General features: G+C 41.6%; 1 protein-coding gene across 1 annotated transcript in view; it reads right to left on the minus strand.

Moving 5' to 3' along the window:
- The window catches only part of LOC126457712 (uncharacterized), a 30,971-nt gene extending 20,698 nt beyond the window's left edge, over window positions 1–10,273 (minus strand). The window contains exon 1 of the transcript XR_007585512.1: window positions 10,055–10,273. The gene's annotated coding sequence lies outside the window, so the exon portion shown is untranslated. The remainder of the gene's footprint in view (window positions 1–10,054) is intronic.
- Between the last annotated feature and the right edge of the window lie 7,351 nt (window positions 10,274–17,624).

A 17,624-nucleotide genomic window follows, 5' to 3' on the forward strand; every position in this document is an offset into this window, starting at 1 on the left:
TTCCTGACATGTGCGCACAAATTAAGTCAAGTTTGTGAGCCACGCTCCAATGGTTTGTCAAGCGTACTTTGGAACTGATCTATGAATGTGCGTGCATGCAAGCTACAACCTTCTTCCTTGAAATGTTGAAATTTTCTAACTGTTAGGAAGTGGTCTGTATCATATCTACTCATAAATCCGGTTTTTGGCTAATTCCAGGACTCAAATAATCTGCCACTTCTTGTGTCATCTTGCCTATTCTCTGGTAATCTACTACCTGTCTGCATATCCTCAGTTTCCTGCCTCATAATTGCATCATATCGTAACATTGGTGAACAAAAGTGTTGTTCGTTTGTCTCTACTCTCGTTATTCGCGGTACTGTACCTATGCTACTGTTAAATTGTGTCAATGGTTTTACTGGTTCACTCGCCTGTCTTTCTATTGGTATCAGGTGACTGTATGTGTCCTGTTTTTCTAGATACTGTGCCTGGTTCTGTGGTATGTCATGTATTACTTTAATTAGGGTTTTCTGTTTCGATTTCTGGCCTCGGTTCTACTTGAACTTTCTTAGACGGCGCGTGTTCGTGTACTGAATTAATGCTTAACGTATCAGTTGTTTCGCTACACGTGTAATCGGTCTCGATCGTTTCTTCGAAAGTTTGTAACAACTCTGTTCGCAGCTTTTCAAACTGATCTTTGTTTTTAAGATCTGCCTTATTGATCCGCTGATCATATTTTTTCAGTGCAACTTTTGCGACCTTGCTTTGAATTGCTTGTTCTTCCGAAATTTTTATTGTTGTTTGAGTCGTTTTTTTTCGTAAAACGTTCCACCTTTTTGTCAACGTTTACGATGTCCAATTGGACCTTGTCCACGTCAGTGCGTAATTGCTGCTGACTTTGTGTTAGTACCTGAATTCTTTCTCTAGAGCTTTCGCGAGTTTGTTTATCAGTGCGATCTGACTATCAATTCTAGCGATCCCTTCTTCCATCTGGACTTTAACATGTTGAATCTGTATGTTTATCTCTTGTCTCAAGTTCTGATTATCCTGTTTCAATTGCTGATTCTCTTTCGTCATCTGTGTATTAATACCCTGATTCTGTTTTGTCATCTGTATATTCTGTTTCGTTATACTATCGTTCATTTTTTGTAACATCTCCATGATCGCGTCCTGTCCTGTAACACTGCCTTCAGCTGAACTGCTGCACTGTGTGTTCTCGTCTGTTGTTTTCTACTCGGTCATTTACGTCGTTTACTGGGCTATGCTGTGGCGTTTCTAAAGTTGATAACTGCAGCAATCTGTGCTATCCTCCCTTCTGCCTGTGTTGTTCTTCGTGTTGAGGACTAGTTGCGTATGTCACTGAACCATTAGGTGGCGCAAACAACTCCGCCCACTGCCCTCTCTATTGTGTATGTCTTGTGCTTGCAGGTACAATTGTGTCTGTTACGGTGCCCTTTCGCGGCGCTCGCAATTCCACAAAATTCTGTGCCTGTTGCTGAGGCATAATTAGAATGTGTACAAGAGGTTCGACGTATTCTAAATGTTCCCCCTCTTCCTCACTGTCTACGTCTCTTTGGACGTCAGCTAACTGCCGATTTATTGACTGTATTGACGCGTGTTCTGTCTCTGAATATGCGCCGAACAAACGCGTTTCTTTAGCTCGTTTCGCTGTTAATCTTTGCCATTTCTTGCGTGGGCTATCTATTTCTGGCTCAGAATGTGCCCTACACGGAATTTCGTACTCTGTAAATTCGATGTTCTCATCCCTTAGATTCCCATCTGTCTTATCTGTCTCAATTCTATCCCAATCTAACTGAGCCTGCTGATTCTGATACTCACCGGCTGTTCTATTCTCTGATTCACCGTCTGTCCTATTCTCAGGTTCACCGCCTGTCCTATTCTCAACAATCTCGTTTATTTGCTGTTTATCTGACTGATTCTTCCCCATCTTGTCTACTTGCTGTCTATCCCGTAACCTTTTCCCTTGTGCTCTTGTTAACATGGAAGTTCTTTCAACACACCACAACCTTATCTACAAAACTGTACGAGCACTTACCAGTTGGTTGAAACAACAACAACAACAACGTCATGACTTATCGGCTGTTCTGTCTGCTCTGCTACAGTCTCCAATCTCCACCTGTGAGCTTGCAAAGGGAGAAAAATGTTATTTCTTAATTCTAACTCATTTGATACTGCGTCTCTCTATGTTTCTGCATCTCCCTGCATCTGTGTCTATCACCTGAAATTCCTATGCCCTAACAGCTACTCAAAAATCGTAAAAATCCAAAATTTTCCAACACAATAGGACAAGATCTTATCCCTACAATTCTACTTGTATCTGTTCTAATCCATAATCTTTGCAAACAACTCTTTAATACATTAAGGAAAATTTTTTCAAAGTGATAATGCTGCTACCTGATGTACCTAACTACCATATATCACGTGTTATGACACTTTTCTATCTTGGTAACGTACCTATTTTACCTATACTGTCAGTTTTACCTATTCTGGCAATTTTGCCTATCCTGGCAGTTTTACCTATCCTGGCAGTTTTACCCACCCTGGCAGTTTTATCTATCCAGGCAGGATCGTCGTTTCCTGTGAGTGTGTGCGTTTTATTTTGTCAAGCTACACAATGGATTGATCCAAAAAGTACCCGTGGCTTCTGCAAGAAACAATTTCCACCTCACACTACTACAGAAGTCAGACACACGCTCCTAATGTACGAACAAGAACTGCTTGAAAAACATTCACCAACAAGTATCTTCTGGAGTTGTCCACTGCAAGGAAAAGACACAAATATATTCTATATTCTTATGTAACTAGTGGAATACTTGGGCACTGGAGTATTGCTAGTTAGTGTAAGAAAAACATTAAATGAAAGAAAAATATTATTTATTCCAAAAAAGTTCTGAGAAATCAAATGAAACTTTTTCTTGTAAAACAATAAATTTCCGGGTTCTTTTTGGAACAGTAGATTGCCTCTTATGGGCAGGAATGCTATTATTTTACAAAGTATGGAAAGGTTCTTTCTCCCTTATCTTTAAGAGTGTTATTTACTTGGCAGAGTGGCTGAGAGCTGCGCCTACACAACTTAAATAACTTTTCTAGGTATAGTCAAGGCTGTTGCGTGACAAATGTAATGAAGTGCACTGTTATGGAGAACATATGGAGCTCACATACGCTCTAGCGCACAATACCGTGAGCTGCGACGACTGCTGCCTGGGTCACTCGCTGCTGACAAATAACACAACTATCTCTTTCTATCTAGATTGACCTTCGCAAATCAAACTGTCCCTATGCCTTGATGAAGTCAAGGACTCCTATCCACCCCTAGTCTAACCGTTGGCATGGTACACCAGTCAGATAACCAGTCCACCGCAATGCCACTCAGTATTCACTCACAGGCGTTTAACTAGTGCTCTGTCCATGTTCACACCGCACAATAAGTGTGGTGGCCAAACACAGTGAACAATGCTTAATAGCGAGCGACTCAATATAGAGTATCACTCCGATTTGCTAACGACAGAGGTGCTCTCCCAGTGAAGTATTGAGGAAAGACTTTGTTTCCTGCTCTTTGCGTACATGTACGAGCGCACTCGCTATCATTACGTGTTCCCGCTCCAAGAGCGACAACGGAATGGCTCCCCTTTTTCTGGAAAAGTTGCAAGGGTATATCATTTGCCGTCTCCCCTCACTCCTCTGGCTCTTTGCGTCAGAAGATGCAAAAATTGTTATGCGGATTGTTCTTCATCCTGTATCGTATTAATGATTTTGATCATTAAGTACCTGTTCTTTTCCTGCTAGACAGACGTACCAATAGTTCCATTTATCTGCGTCAGACATATTCCGCCAATCAGCATTGCTCTTTTAAACAGGAGGATGATGTTTCGTTTAAGTATACCAATGCAGAAATATGTAGCACCTCCGTTAGGCATATACTGTCCTCCTGTGAGAACTCCATAATTACGCAGTCGGTCCATAAAAAAATGCATCTTCTGGGCACTCCCACACAATGTAGCGTAACTTGTTTTTAAGTCAAACGCGGGGGTCGTTATCCCTTCACTCTGGCAAAAGCTGTCCTTTCTGTGGGTGGTCGTTCCAGCCGAAGTAGGTGTGCGCTGACCCACCCTTATGAAGGGGCAGGCCTCCCAGTGAGCTGGTTGCCTCCCTAGAACGAAAATTCCTGTGGCCGTCATGTTGTGTATGCAAGCCTCGACTTATTCAACTTCAGTGCGCACTTGCGATTTACTTATTAGATTTGCATATCGCTTACATGAATTCATACAAAATTGACTCTACCTTATCGCGTTTGGGTTCGAATGAAGCGTCTTGATGTGCAGAATACGATTGTGAGGACGGAATATATACGAAATGAAGGTCAGGAGACCACGCCACCTTACAGCTTTCACAAAGGAAATTACTATGGAACGGGTAAAAAAAGCTTTCAGTGGCCCCACAGATATTTCAAACGCAGTTATAACCAACTAGGGCCTTCGTTGTGGACATACAAGGAGGGAACGTCACATCAATGGTTTGCTTATTAGAAACTGAGCATCACTTCAATCTATGTTATATAGAAAAGGAACTAAACGTAGCGTAGTCAAAATAACCACTGTAGAGAAACTACGAAAAACGTGGATTCACCTGGCTAGACGAGCATTTCAGCATCGTCCCTGCTTTAGTTACTGAACCAGTTTGCATGTCTTCCACTAGCTGTCAAATGCAAAAATTGTTATGCGGATTGTTCTTCATCCTGTATCGTATTAATGATTTTGATCATTAAGTACCTGTTCTTTTCCTGCTAGACAGACGTACGAATAGTTCCATTTATCTGTACTGGAATCCTCTACAGTATAGACGTTTTCGATGCAAGAGAGTTTGTTTGAATAAATTATTTGCATTTAAAATAAGTTATTAAAGAGCTTTGCCTTTCAGGTTCATTAAACCATTTTCCACAGCTCGTCGATGCTACTGACCACTGGAGTTTACGTTCAGCCCTTGTTGCTTCTGACGAACGTTAATGACAAGGAGAAATAAGCATGAACATCGTAATTCTTGTGAATTTTTCATGTCTGAGCATCATTTATGGCACAGTCTGTATCGTCTAAACCTTGCCATCACTATAGTTAATTACCCAGCAGCAGTAACAGTAGTGATATGGAACTCGTTTTTCTTTTCTCACAAAATGACATTATTATCAGTTCGATAAAAAAAAGTTGATGAATATCGTTAGTTAGGCAGAAAGACAACACAATAACTTTACGTACATGTCTTTTCATTACAGTAATCAGTTCAAGTGTTAGTATGAGGGCTTGTTGCAAAATAATGGCTAAGAATTTTTCATGTGAAATCTGTTAAACTTTATCATTAAAACAAACTATAGTAACATTCTACATCTTTGTTCTTCATATCTAAATGTTTACTCCTCAACATGGTCGCCCTGATGACGAGCGCATTACACGTAACGAGAAACCGGTATGATGATGCTGTCACTGTAGAATGTCTGACGTTGTCGACGTTACTGCAAGCTTGCTGCACCACTTCATTGCTAATAAAGTGAAGTCCACAGAGGTGTTCCTTCGGCTTTCGAAGCAGATGAAGACAGGATGGAACAAAGCCGGAGCTGAATGTACGATGATTGATGTCTCAGAACCCGAGGCGTCGGCTTGTTGCAGACGTCGCTACGCTCGTGTCTGGTCTGGCACTGCCATGGTGAAGGAGAGGGTGCTCTGTGTGTGGATCAATACTTCGAATTTGTGATTTCGTCTCTCAGGAATCGTAGAGGTTAAGTCAGACAACGCCCTGACGCACATCAAAATTCGATGTTCTCTACCGGCAGAAGGATGCAGTTTGTGTAAGCGAAGTGGAAAAATCGAGTAAATAATATCTGTGACATGTATTTCTTCAGCCGATGTACACAACAGAATAAAAAATTTTGAGGAAATACTTTCCCACAAGACCTCGTAGCTGAGATTTATTCTCCATCCAAGGAGTAGTTACCAGTCTGAGATGCTCCGCACTAGTAGCGTTTAATTTCGTAAATACATTTTTCCATTTATATCGCCACTTTTAATACAGTCTTTGAATTCCGTCTTCTTTGTATGGGTTTCGTCTCTGTTTTATACATTAAATATATCAAAACCATTAATAATCTGTGTTATAGCTTTTCAAATTTTATCTCTAATGACATTACTGCCGACATGGTTCATAACTACCTGAGAACGTGTTTAGGCAATCAGTATCTTCTTATCTTCATGGATTGTGGCACTAATTGTTGGATATGTATTTCTATTTTCTAAGCCTGTAATTAAGGTCTACGTAAGTTTTGTCAGCTTTCAGTGATGTGTCACTAAAAGTACTTACAATTTCTTCATATACAGTTGTCATAAAATGCATTAGACAGCCAATTGAAGATTGTGATGCAGCTGCGATTGGTTACGTATTTGTCCAATGGCATTTATTTATATAACAGCTAAAGAGTTCACAGACATCCGTTATAAATACAACTGTATTTAAGTTTTCGTTAATTTCATAAACTGTCATTTAAGTGTAGCATTTAAACATGTGAAGTGTGAAAGAGAGAAATGCAAACTGGACCGTGTTCCCTACCAAGGATGGGGGATGTGGACAACAGCAGGGGCGGGTCCTGGTGAAGAGACAACGACTCTTCGTTAGATTTTTACTAATTCATACAGCGCAGACATCCTTCTGTATACGCTCCATTTTCTGGCATGGTCCGGCGTCCCCTAGAAATACTGCGGCATCGCAACTGCAGGTGTGTACGTGTGGCAGGTGGCATGCACGCGTTGTTCGGGTCACAGAGCGCTTCGCTGGCGTCTGCGGTTTGCGAGGCGACTTCAGATGGCAGGATGTGGCCGCGTTGCTACCACGGGTGGCAACCAGGGGTTCTGTAACGCTGCAGATGGCGTCGTTCCAGTGGCACGGCGATGGCGTTGCCCAGAGTGCAGGTCTGGCCATCGGTGAGGAGCAGGAGCAGTCGGATGGCCGCCCAGAGAAGACGCTATTTGTTCTTGCTTTCAACTATTTCATGTGTTATCCAGGAAAGGCAAGGACAAGCCACTGTGGCAGTCATAAGTCCCTGCTGTGTCCATCGGTGTCATCGTTCCGGTCAACGTGTGAAGGCAGGAACCGGGCATTGGGGTGGTCCAAGGTTAGCATGAGTGGATGTTGTGTATTTTGTACAATTAATTCGCACTTATAATTTGCCAGCATTTATGTAAAGGCAGCTGATTAGGAAATGCATTCTACAATTGAAATATAACAGTTGACGACATGAAAGTACAGTTTTATTGTATCAGAATAAAACTATTACAAGGCCAAAAGAAAGATTAAAAAAACACGTAAAACCATGTTTTAAATAATAATTTTTGCACTCAGTTTCTAGCCTTATTGTGAAGCTGATTTATTGCATATCTTGAACCAATCAGACACTATCATAAAAGAATATAAGTTGATTCCACCGGTTTTTGTTGCTAGTGAAAGAGGTAAGTTCTACACTCTAGGAATTTACTGCTTTCCGTGAAAATTGTTGATGTCTCCAGTCAGAAGCACAGCCATCTCGTCTTCACTCAGTTCCAGACGAGTCCATTCCTCCAGGATGAGCCGACACACTAGTTCTCGGGACAGTCTGACAGGACTGGTTTACATAGACTCTTTGGTTTCACCACGTAAACTACAATAAACAGGAGAAATATATTTTAACAGAGTTAGAAACTATTAATAGAATTATTTACTATTTCACATTTACTATTGACAACACAGTGATAAGTCATCAACTTTTTACATGGCATGAAGTTCATCTGTTATGGTCGCAAAACAGTGAGATTTTGGAAGGCCTCTGGTAACAGATGCACTACAGAGAATGTCGTTGCCACATGTACCAATAACAGCTCCTTGGGGTCTCGTATTCGTTTAGACGTCACCATTACGGAAAGTATCTTTTTTCGTTCATGCGTTTTTAGTAGGTTTTCCTTCAATGGACTGGGAAGTAGCTTGTCTGATCTGGACCCAAATATTTAGGAAGACATGTTTTGACAGGCGGTGACTGATGTAATGAGTACTGCAATGCTGGAGCAGGCGCCCTAACTGCTGACAAACGCCCTATGCAGCCGCCATCCTATCCTTAGTGACAGATATTTGGTAGGTGGGCCCTGCGTGTAAACCTGAAGTTTGGTGCATTTCGAGAGAGTTTGGATGTCATAGAACCAACTTCTTCAAGGAGGGTTTTGGTCCCCAAGTGCACGGCATTCAATAAGCCACAAGTCTATTCTGCAACGTGCCAAATCATCACCAAACCTGGGCCTCAATTTCGCAACCCTTGGAGAATCCCGAATTTGGGAGTTGGGGAGTGATGACCACCCCGGTCCCTTGTAACCGTATCAACTTTCCCTACGTGAACGACCTGATACGAGACCGGTGAGGCCTGAGGCTGTACAATGGAATGAGCAACGTGAAGCGGTACAAAGCGGTTATTCTCTTCTATACATGCAGCACAGCCACGGAATTCCCCCGGCCACACACATGCCCACCCAGTACAGATCAGTCATTGCGGATTGACGAAAAATATTTTATATTCAAAATGCGTACAGAAGGAACATGGCCGACGAAAAAGATTTGTAACCAATAATATATACCTGGAAAAATTTATTCCTAGAGCAATCCTACTTTCTATGAACTACTGATGCGTCAGTCCCTGCTATTCAAGGGGTGAATTTATTTTCACATGGATTCAATTACAGTCCAGCAATCTCAGTTCGATAGTCTCAAACCTCGCCATAAAGTGTTTAACTGGACGCTTCTGGATCTCTGTAGATCTTCCCCATCTAGTACAAGCGTATTAAGATAGTCAAGAGATTTCAAGCATGATCGTTAGAGCAATTAGACTAAACAATTTTAGCATTCCATTCCCCATGAGGCTGTCGAAGGTGAACGTAATAACTGGCATTACCTTTGACCATGAGTCTCATATTAACAACAAAACTTTCACACAATTTGAAGACAGTCTCTTCAGGCAGTATATATCTACACTGACTTTGCTGGAAGCGCATACTGAACACCATGTTAACAGAAGTCTGGCAACAGCAGGGCCAAATGTTAAAGAAGCGGAAATTGTCAAGATACTGGCAGTACTTCCGACCTGTTGTGCATGGGAGCTGTGGGTGAGATTCCATGCTGAGCTTGCTTCCGGTGAATGCTGGATTCTCACATAACTGCTGCCATTCTAGTAGATCCAATTGGGCATTTCTAAGTTCCTCACTTCATTAACGACTATAAACTCGTTGTATGGTTCTACTTCCACACTCAGACCTCCTTTTTCTTTTGCCTGGGGGTTGCTTTGTTGTACATGATCATGAACGGCACCTGTCCTTGATCCTAAATATGTTGCAAGACTCAGTCTGTAGTAAGAACAGTGTTCGATGTGTGTAATTGTGAGCACTTTATGATGGAGCTAAGTGAGATTTCTATTTATTCATTAATGTATAACGAGTGTTGTTTATGTACACCAAGCTACAGTGAAAAGAGTGCCCTGCCTTTCATTTTATAATGTTTTACTGTGTATAGACCTAGGTGCCAACCAGGCAACAAAATTGCTGACAAAATAAGCAACACAGCACGAATATCTGTTGCCTATTAAAATATCTCTTCGCTAAATGTTGAAACCAAAGGCAATGGAGAATTTCATGTCGCGCCATCCAACATAATTCAAATGATGGAACTCAGATTCTACACCGCAGAAAGTTAAAAAATGCAGCATTATTAAGAGTCTAGCAAATAAGTGGAAAAATGGGATTAAATATGTGCAGGAAAATGCTCTGAATAGTTTTGGTAAAGGATCTCGGTGGGTTGCAATTTTGTGAAGGGCATAACCTTGCATTGTTCACGGGGAGGTAACAATTTGCCGTTTAAGTGTGAGGTAAGGGTAGCCATTTTCCTTTTATGGTATAACTAACTCATATTCTCACATTCACTTTGGAACCCTTCACAACGTATTGTACTTAAGAGCCTGTGATTACCTTATACACAGCAAATGGTGCTATTGGATGTAACTTACCCTTCGGTAGCAGGTGGTAGCAAGAATACAGCTTCAGTGAATTGGCATACAAGTAGAACTTGTTGTCTGCCTGGACACAAATGGTATCGTCGTCTTCTTCCGCGTACGACGCCGCCACCAATGTTCTCACAGACGGGATGGTGGCGGACGGCTGTTCCTCACTGTGGATGGTGGCAGTGGTCGACTCTTCTGGTTGTCCGTGCACCACCGCAACTGCAACCAGTGTTGTAGAAAACAATGAACATTATTACAGATTGAAACTTTTTCTACTGGCTGCTGGTGCAACTTTACCGTCTAGCACTCTAATACTGCTGTATGTTAATGTGACTGCTAGCTTGACAACACTGAGATATAGTACAATTCAAATGACTCGTGCCACAACTCTGCCACTTGCTAATGTGTCTCCTCTGGCTGGTTATTGTACTCTGTTGTCTGATACTCTCTAAATTCTACATGAAATCCAATGTACTGATATTAGAAAAGCTATAGCATGAGATTACCGCATATTTGTGGCATTTGTGTAGAAAGTTTTAAGACGTGCTGTACCACAAAACGATACTCTTTTCGGTAGCTAATTGCTGATATAACTAAACATGTCTCTCTTAATGGAACAAATTCGATACTTGAAAAGATAGTGTCAAGGGTACGATGAGGAAGTGTCACATGGCCACTACTGATCACAATATAATCGGTGTAAAAGAAAAAGTACTGCATATTTTGAGAGGTTGTAGTTCAGATCAAACCTTGTGAAATGTCCAGTACAAGTGGGCTCAAACCCGTTTGCCGTAAGACCTTTGAGCAGTAGCAGAAACTGTAAACCGTATTCATAGCTCTAGGTAAGTGGAGCACATACATTAACCCTAACTCAACCAGTATGTATTGTGAACAGCTTGTGAAAACCATTCACATTGTAATATTTTCTCTGCATTTGCCAGAATAATGGGAGGCTCTTATTACAAAAGGTGAATAGCGAACACCATATTGCGCACATCCTTTAGCGACGACTCACAAATGCAGGTCATATGTAATACCCGATGTCTCATGTATTTTTCAGCTACTTTCTTTCATGAATTTATAACCATTTCTTGTAACTACATCTACTTATGAATTTTGTCATTAATTAAACTTCATCAAAATATAGATTATGCGGGATAAATAAATAAGAAATAATTATGCACGCAGTTGTAGTAAATACGCTGTCAGAGTCAATAAAAATTATGTTAAACTAACGTAAAGAATATATTCAAGTAAAAAACATCGTTGTCGCTAACTTATACAGTCCTAGAACAGAGGGCACAGATGAGTTGCGAACATCTGTGGTGTGGTAGAGACATGTGTGTCAGCTCGCAAATGACAAATGGAGATTGTTATCGAAATGGTGTTATAATACGTATGTGTGAAGGCAAAATATATGTAAGTCAAATGGTTCAAATGGCTCTGAGCACTAGGGGACTTAACATCTGAGGTCATCAGTCCCCTAGAACTTAGAACTTAGAACTACTTTTAGAGACATTCTTCAAAGCAGACTTTCCAGACCCAGGTCGTTAACCATCAAGAGCGTACTACTCTCAAACCATAGCTTCCGTGAAAGTCGTAAGTAAAAGAAATAGTTAAATGAAATTCGATCCAATTAAAGTTACAATTGATTTTCAATAAAATGTCGCTGTTAGAAAAAGCATTAGTATCTATAGTTGTTCATACAATCAGATCAAACTAGAAGTGACTCAAATGCAATTCATATTTTATTGACAAAAGTATGATGGCTAACTGATAGTCAAAGAAAGTTAACGAATTTATGTTGCGTTCTGTAAAGGACTTTATTGCATATGTGTACGTAGCATTAGCATTAGCAAATAACATTTGCCATAAATGACGGTTTCTATGGCATCATTTGCGAAGTAAAGAATTGTACCATGTTCTGGTCACAATTTAACATATTTTCAAAGAGACAGCATTATCATGGATTATATAATACAGCATAGCTTCTATGGAACGTTGCTAATTATTGCAAAATTATAATTAACATTATTTCAGGCTAGATTAATGTCTTCACTGTTCATGTTACACGTGTTTTCACATCTAAGCTCGCGCGATTGCATTTCATTTATCTGGCCCGTTACCTTTCTTGCCCGGCATTTTCGTGATTAGCTATTTATCAAATTTAACTTTTGCCCCTTTTTGTAGATGACGACCTTTCTACTCAGCAATCTAAATTCGTGCAGACGACATTGGCATACGCAGTTACGGTTAAGTACAGAAAAACTTTATTTATTCCCTTTCTTTTACATTTATATCATTATTGCACAGAGTAAACACTCTTTTGTTAACGATCAGGTAGTAACTCACTACGATCTGTCAGCAAACATTGATATTCGGATTAGATTCCTTGTTTCTATGTACTGTGGAACGATAGGTACACGTGTCACAAGAAGCATTTGTCTAGTCCAGTGACAATATGAGGAGTACGCGCTGCTACACAACAACAAAATACCGTGATCCCATTTGATTACTCATTACCTTAGTGCATTCTGTGGGTAATTCGAGATGGCAAACAGCTTACGTAGACTTGATGTGTTTCAAAGTAGTCAAGATGAGCAAGTGCTCATGCCTATTAAGGTGTGCATTTCATACTCTACGTGCAAAGAAATTTTTTTCTTGTTTCCTTCCATATCACCATCTCTCGAAATTGTAGCAGTGACCCATTTTTCGTAGGTCTATAAATAGATTTTCAAGCGAATTAATGTCTCAGAAATCGTGTAAAAAGAAGGTAATAAAAAATGTGTATCGTGAAAGAAAATTTATATATTCTGCCAATACTTTCCAGCAACAAAGAACAGAGGAGCCTTCATTGTACTTGTAAGAAATACTACTGCTCTCGGTATTACATTATCATTGATATCCAATGGCATCACCGAATCTTATCGTGCAGTTCCTTTCTGATTTTCCGTTCCAGGAACTGTGGTTGCAGCTACATGCAGGAGATTCACTTTCCTTGTTTTTGAGAAGCTGCGTTATAGTTCGCTCTGTCTTATTTATTACCAACGCTGTATCAACAACCGGGATCAAAAAGACGGGTTATCATACCGCACCGTTCACTTCCTTTTCATTCGATGTAGCTGCGCGGAGTTGCTGCGCCGTCTGAGTTTCCTTGTCACGGTCCGTGCGGCTTCCCTTGCCCCGTCGGAGGTTCGAGTCCTCCCTCGGGCATGGGTGTGTGTGTTGTCCATAGAGTAAGTTAGTTTAAGTAGTGTTAGCTGAGTTGACATGTCACACATGTCTTACGGCAGTCCTTGTTAAATGTGCAGTGAGAAGAGAAAGCTCTAGTAAAAAAGTGAGTTCCTGCAAATAGCTCATAACGCTTTTTTTAAATTCATTTAACACAATTTACGCACAGGCTCGAAATGAAGGTTTTTTTTCTATCAACGAAGCCTCTGATAATGCAGTATTTCCCAAATCCTGAGGAAATTAAATGTATAGATGCCACTGATGGTTTATACTATGCACTTTGCGATCTAAACAGCTTTCCATTTTGAAGATGAGAGCCCTGTACCCAGAGGATAGTACACCTAGGATCTAGGTGTGCCGGCCGTTGTTGGCCAGAGGTTCTAGACGCTTCAGTCCGGAACCGCGCGACTGCTACGGTCGCAGGTTCGAATCCTGTGTCGGGCATGGATATGTGTGATGTCCTTAGGTTAGTTAGGTTTAAGTAGTTCTAAGTTCTAGGGGACTAATGACCTCCGCTGTTAAGTCCCATAGTGCTCAGAGCCATTTTGATCTAGGTGCGGTGCGATTTTAAATACATATACTGACGTAGGCATGCGTATTAAAACACAGACATATCTTACCAGGCATAATACGGTGCTGCGGTCAGCAACGCCTGTATAAGACAACAAGTGTCTGTTGCAGTTATTATATCGGTTACTACTGATAAAATGGCGATTATCAAGATTTAAGTGAATTTGAAAGCGGTGTTATATAGACGGCGCACGAGCGTTGCGACACCGCATCTCCGAGGCAGCGATGAAGTGGGGATTTTCTAGTACAACCATTTCACGAACGTACCATGAATATCAGGAATCCGATAAAACATAAAATCACCAACATCGCGGCGGCCGGACAACGGAAACTGGAACAACAACGACAGAAGAGAATCTTTCATGGTGACTGATGTGCCACACTTCCGCAAATTGCTGCAGATTTCTGTGTAGGCCATGAACGGGTGTCTGCGTGCGAACCATTCAACAACACTTCGTGGATAAGTGCTTTCGGAGCAGAAGACCCATTCGCATACCCTTGTGACTGCACGGCACAAAGTTTTACGCTTCGCCTGGGATCGTCAACGCTGACATTGGAAGGTTTATGAGTAGAAAAATGTTGACTGGACGGGCGAGTCTCGTTTAAAATTGTGTGGAGAAAATCTTATGAATCCATGGAAGCAGCATGACAGCAGGGGACGTTCAAATTGGTGGAGGCTCTGTAATGGTTTGGGACGTGGTCAACTGAAGTGACATGGGATACGTGATTCGTCTAGAAACGACTCTGACGGGTGCCACGTACGTAAGCATCCTCTCTGATCACCTGCATCCATTCATGTCCATTGTGCATTCCGATGGACTGGGGCAATTCTGGCAGGACAATGCGACACCCTGCACGTCCAGAATTGATACAGAGTGACTCCGGAAACACTCCTCTGAGTTCAAACACTTCCGCTGGCCACCAAACTCTCCAGATATGGATTTTATTGAACATGTCTGTGATACCTTGCAACAAGCTGATGAGGAAAAATCTCAACCTCCTGGCACTCTTACGGATTTACGGACAGCCCTGAATGTTTCACGGTGTCACTTCCACGCAGCAGTACTTCAGACATGCCACGTCGAGTTGAGGCACTTTTGCGTGCCCGTGGGGGGCTCTCCATGATATTGGGCAGGTGTACCAGTTCTTTGGCTCTACACTGTAACACATACATGATTAGATTAAATCTGTGAGCGCTCTCTCAGATGGGCATGTTAGATTCTCTTACAAACTCGTTTTACCTGTAACGGGAATGAAGCAGACGCTTTATGTCGACACTAAGCGTCGCATGAAAGTAGAGACGAGTACTACTTGTTTGGGCTGATTCCAAGTAAACAATCAAAAACGTAATAGCAATTATCAGCATAAAAGCCGGAGAAAATGCTCATGACGACTCTTCGGAGGTCAGTTATATACACATTTTAAGTGGCGAATCGATAGAGCGTTCGCCGGCCGAAGTGACCGTGCGGTTCTAGGCGCTGCAGTCTGGAACCGCGAGACCGCTACGGTCGCAGGTTCGAATCCTGCCTCGGCCATGGATGTGTGTGATATCCTTAGGTTAGTTAGGTTTAACTAGTTCTAAGTTATAGGGGACTAATGACCTCAGACGTTGAGTCCCATAGTGCTAAGAGCCATATTTTTGATAGAGCGTTCCCATATTTAATCTAGTGCAACATTCGTTTTAACGATGTGTGTTAACAGGTCAGTGAAATCCGAGCTCCGAGCTAAACGTCCTCTCACCTCACACCACTGACATTTCGAAATCAGTGGTATGAATGGAGAGCTAAAACGAGGTCAGCAAGTTTGTCTGTTATGTTTCCTGATGAAAGATGGTTGTGCATCACTGACAATGATGGCCGCTGAGGGCCTGCAACCAATCTGTGTGAATGCTTAACACCCTGTACCTATACCGGGAATCACTGTCATGGCCGCGATTTCGTATAATGGCGGGAGCACTCTCGCGGTTATCCCAAGCAGCCTGAATCAAAATTAGTACGTCGATCTGTTGATTCGCCCTGTTGTCTTGCTATTACTGAATAGCATCTCATGGGTGATTTCCAACAGAATAACGCTAGCCTACACAGCACTATTGCAATATAACATGCTCTGCAGAGTGTCGACATGTTGCCTTGGCCTGGTCCATCTACAGATCTGTCTCCAGTCGAGCACCATGAGACGACAACTCCAGATTCATTCACAGCCAGCATTAACCGTCCCTGTACAAACGAACCAATAGCATAATGCATGCACGTTTGCGTATTCACATTCAAAATTCTGGCTGTTACACCGGTTTCTAACGTATCAGCAATGGCTTATTTCGCGCTTACGTTAACCTGTGATCGTACGAAGACAGTCACTTGCGTACGTTGTATAGTCAAATGTATTCCAGAATTTTCAATACTCTACGTCAATACTTTCTGGTGTCGCGACTTTTTTCCTCAGTGTATATTAGATGCTACCCCAATAGTAGATCAGTACTTTGAGTTTAGATAAGCACGGATTTTATTGATTGCTTATATAGAGGTCTTTCCCATTTCATTCATCAATGAAACCTAGGCGGATTATTGGTCGTATGTATCTCAGCCAGCAGGCATGACTCATTTCATGCTCAAAGTATCTACGGGATACATAAAGGGATGCCAGACATTCACTGATTTTGTTGTATCCGTCCGTAGGAATGACAAGGTTTCCACGGTAGATCTGGCGTCATTGACAGAACATTTGCCAGTGGAGACTCGTGGATGAGGTTTTTGGAATTCACTGACTATTTACACCACCTTCCGTTTATGTAGTCTGTGGATTAGACGTCGTCTGGTAGGACGACCTGATATGAATTCTACAGGCTTGTGCAGTATTTTAGTACACATTGTACAAGATTTCTGTAAGCAATCAAAAGCATACACAACAATGGACCAATAATTAAAACTCCAGAAATGAGCCTACGAGACCGACCCGCTTCAAATTCATACAGGTTCTACTATTGACATATTTATAGCACATAAGAGTCTCATATTATAGCCCATTAAGTGTGTAGTCTAGAATTACGTTTTGTGAACTGCATTCCCAAGAGGGCCCCCAACCCTTTTGTGAAAAAATGATATGCAAACATCGCGACCTGAGCCCTTGCAATACTACCGTTACCTCTGGCAAGCTTCCGTTTGCTCGACAGCCGAGTGTTGAATGCCACACACTAAGCAGACAGCTATTGAACCGCATGGATTTCAAAGTAAATACAGACCTATTGAAAAAGTCGACTTAAATCGGCCGATGATGTGAATGTTGAAGCGAAACATTCGTTGGTGAGCAACAGTGTGTAACTTGTCGGGCTCTGCCTATGTGTACTCCGTGTTTTCATATGTATTCGTGGAAACAACGTGGTCCTCGATTTCTCAATCAGCAACACACCCAGCAGAATCAGGACACCTCAGAGAATAGAAACACTCAACATAAACGTAAATCTACACTATACAGTTCTCCTTATCAAGCTTCTCTTAGAGATCGCAACAGAACACGTCCTATAATTCAGATAATATTAACAGCAATAAAACGTGAAAACTATCTTTTCTTACACCGTTCTATACAAGCAAAGGTTTTGAGGGTCTTCCAGTCGTATATTACACCGTTCTATACAAACAAAGATTTTGACGGTATCCTAGTGCACTTAATTAAATTTGTTAACTGACCAAGAGCTGGTCTCTTGGTCAGCCCTCCGTAACTTACGAGCAGATGTGGATACCGTAGTCTTAAAATCTGACAAAGGAAACGCTGCTGTCCT

The sequence above is a fragment of the Schistocerca serialis genome, chromosome 2, assembly GCF_023864345.2.
Source record: "Schistocerca serialis cubense isolate TAMUIC-IGC-003099 chromosome 2, iqSchSeri2.2, whole genome shotgun sequence".
NCBI classification, from domain to species: Eukaryota; Metazoa; Arthropoda; class Insecta; order Orthoptera; family Acrididae; genus Schistocerca; species Schistocerca serialis.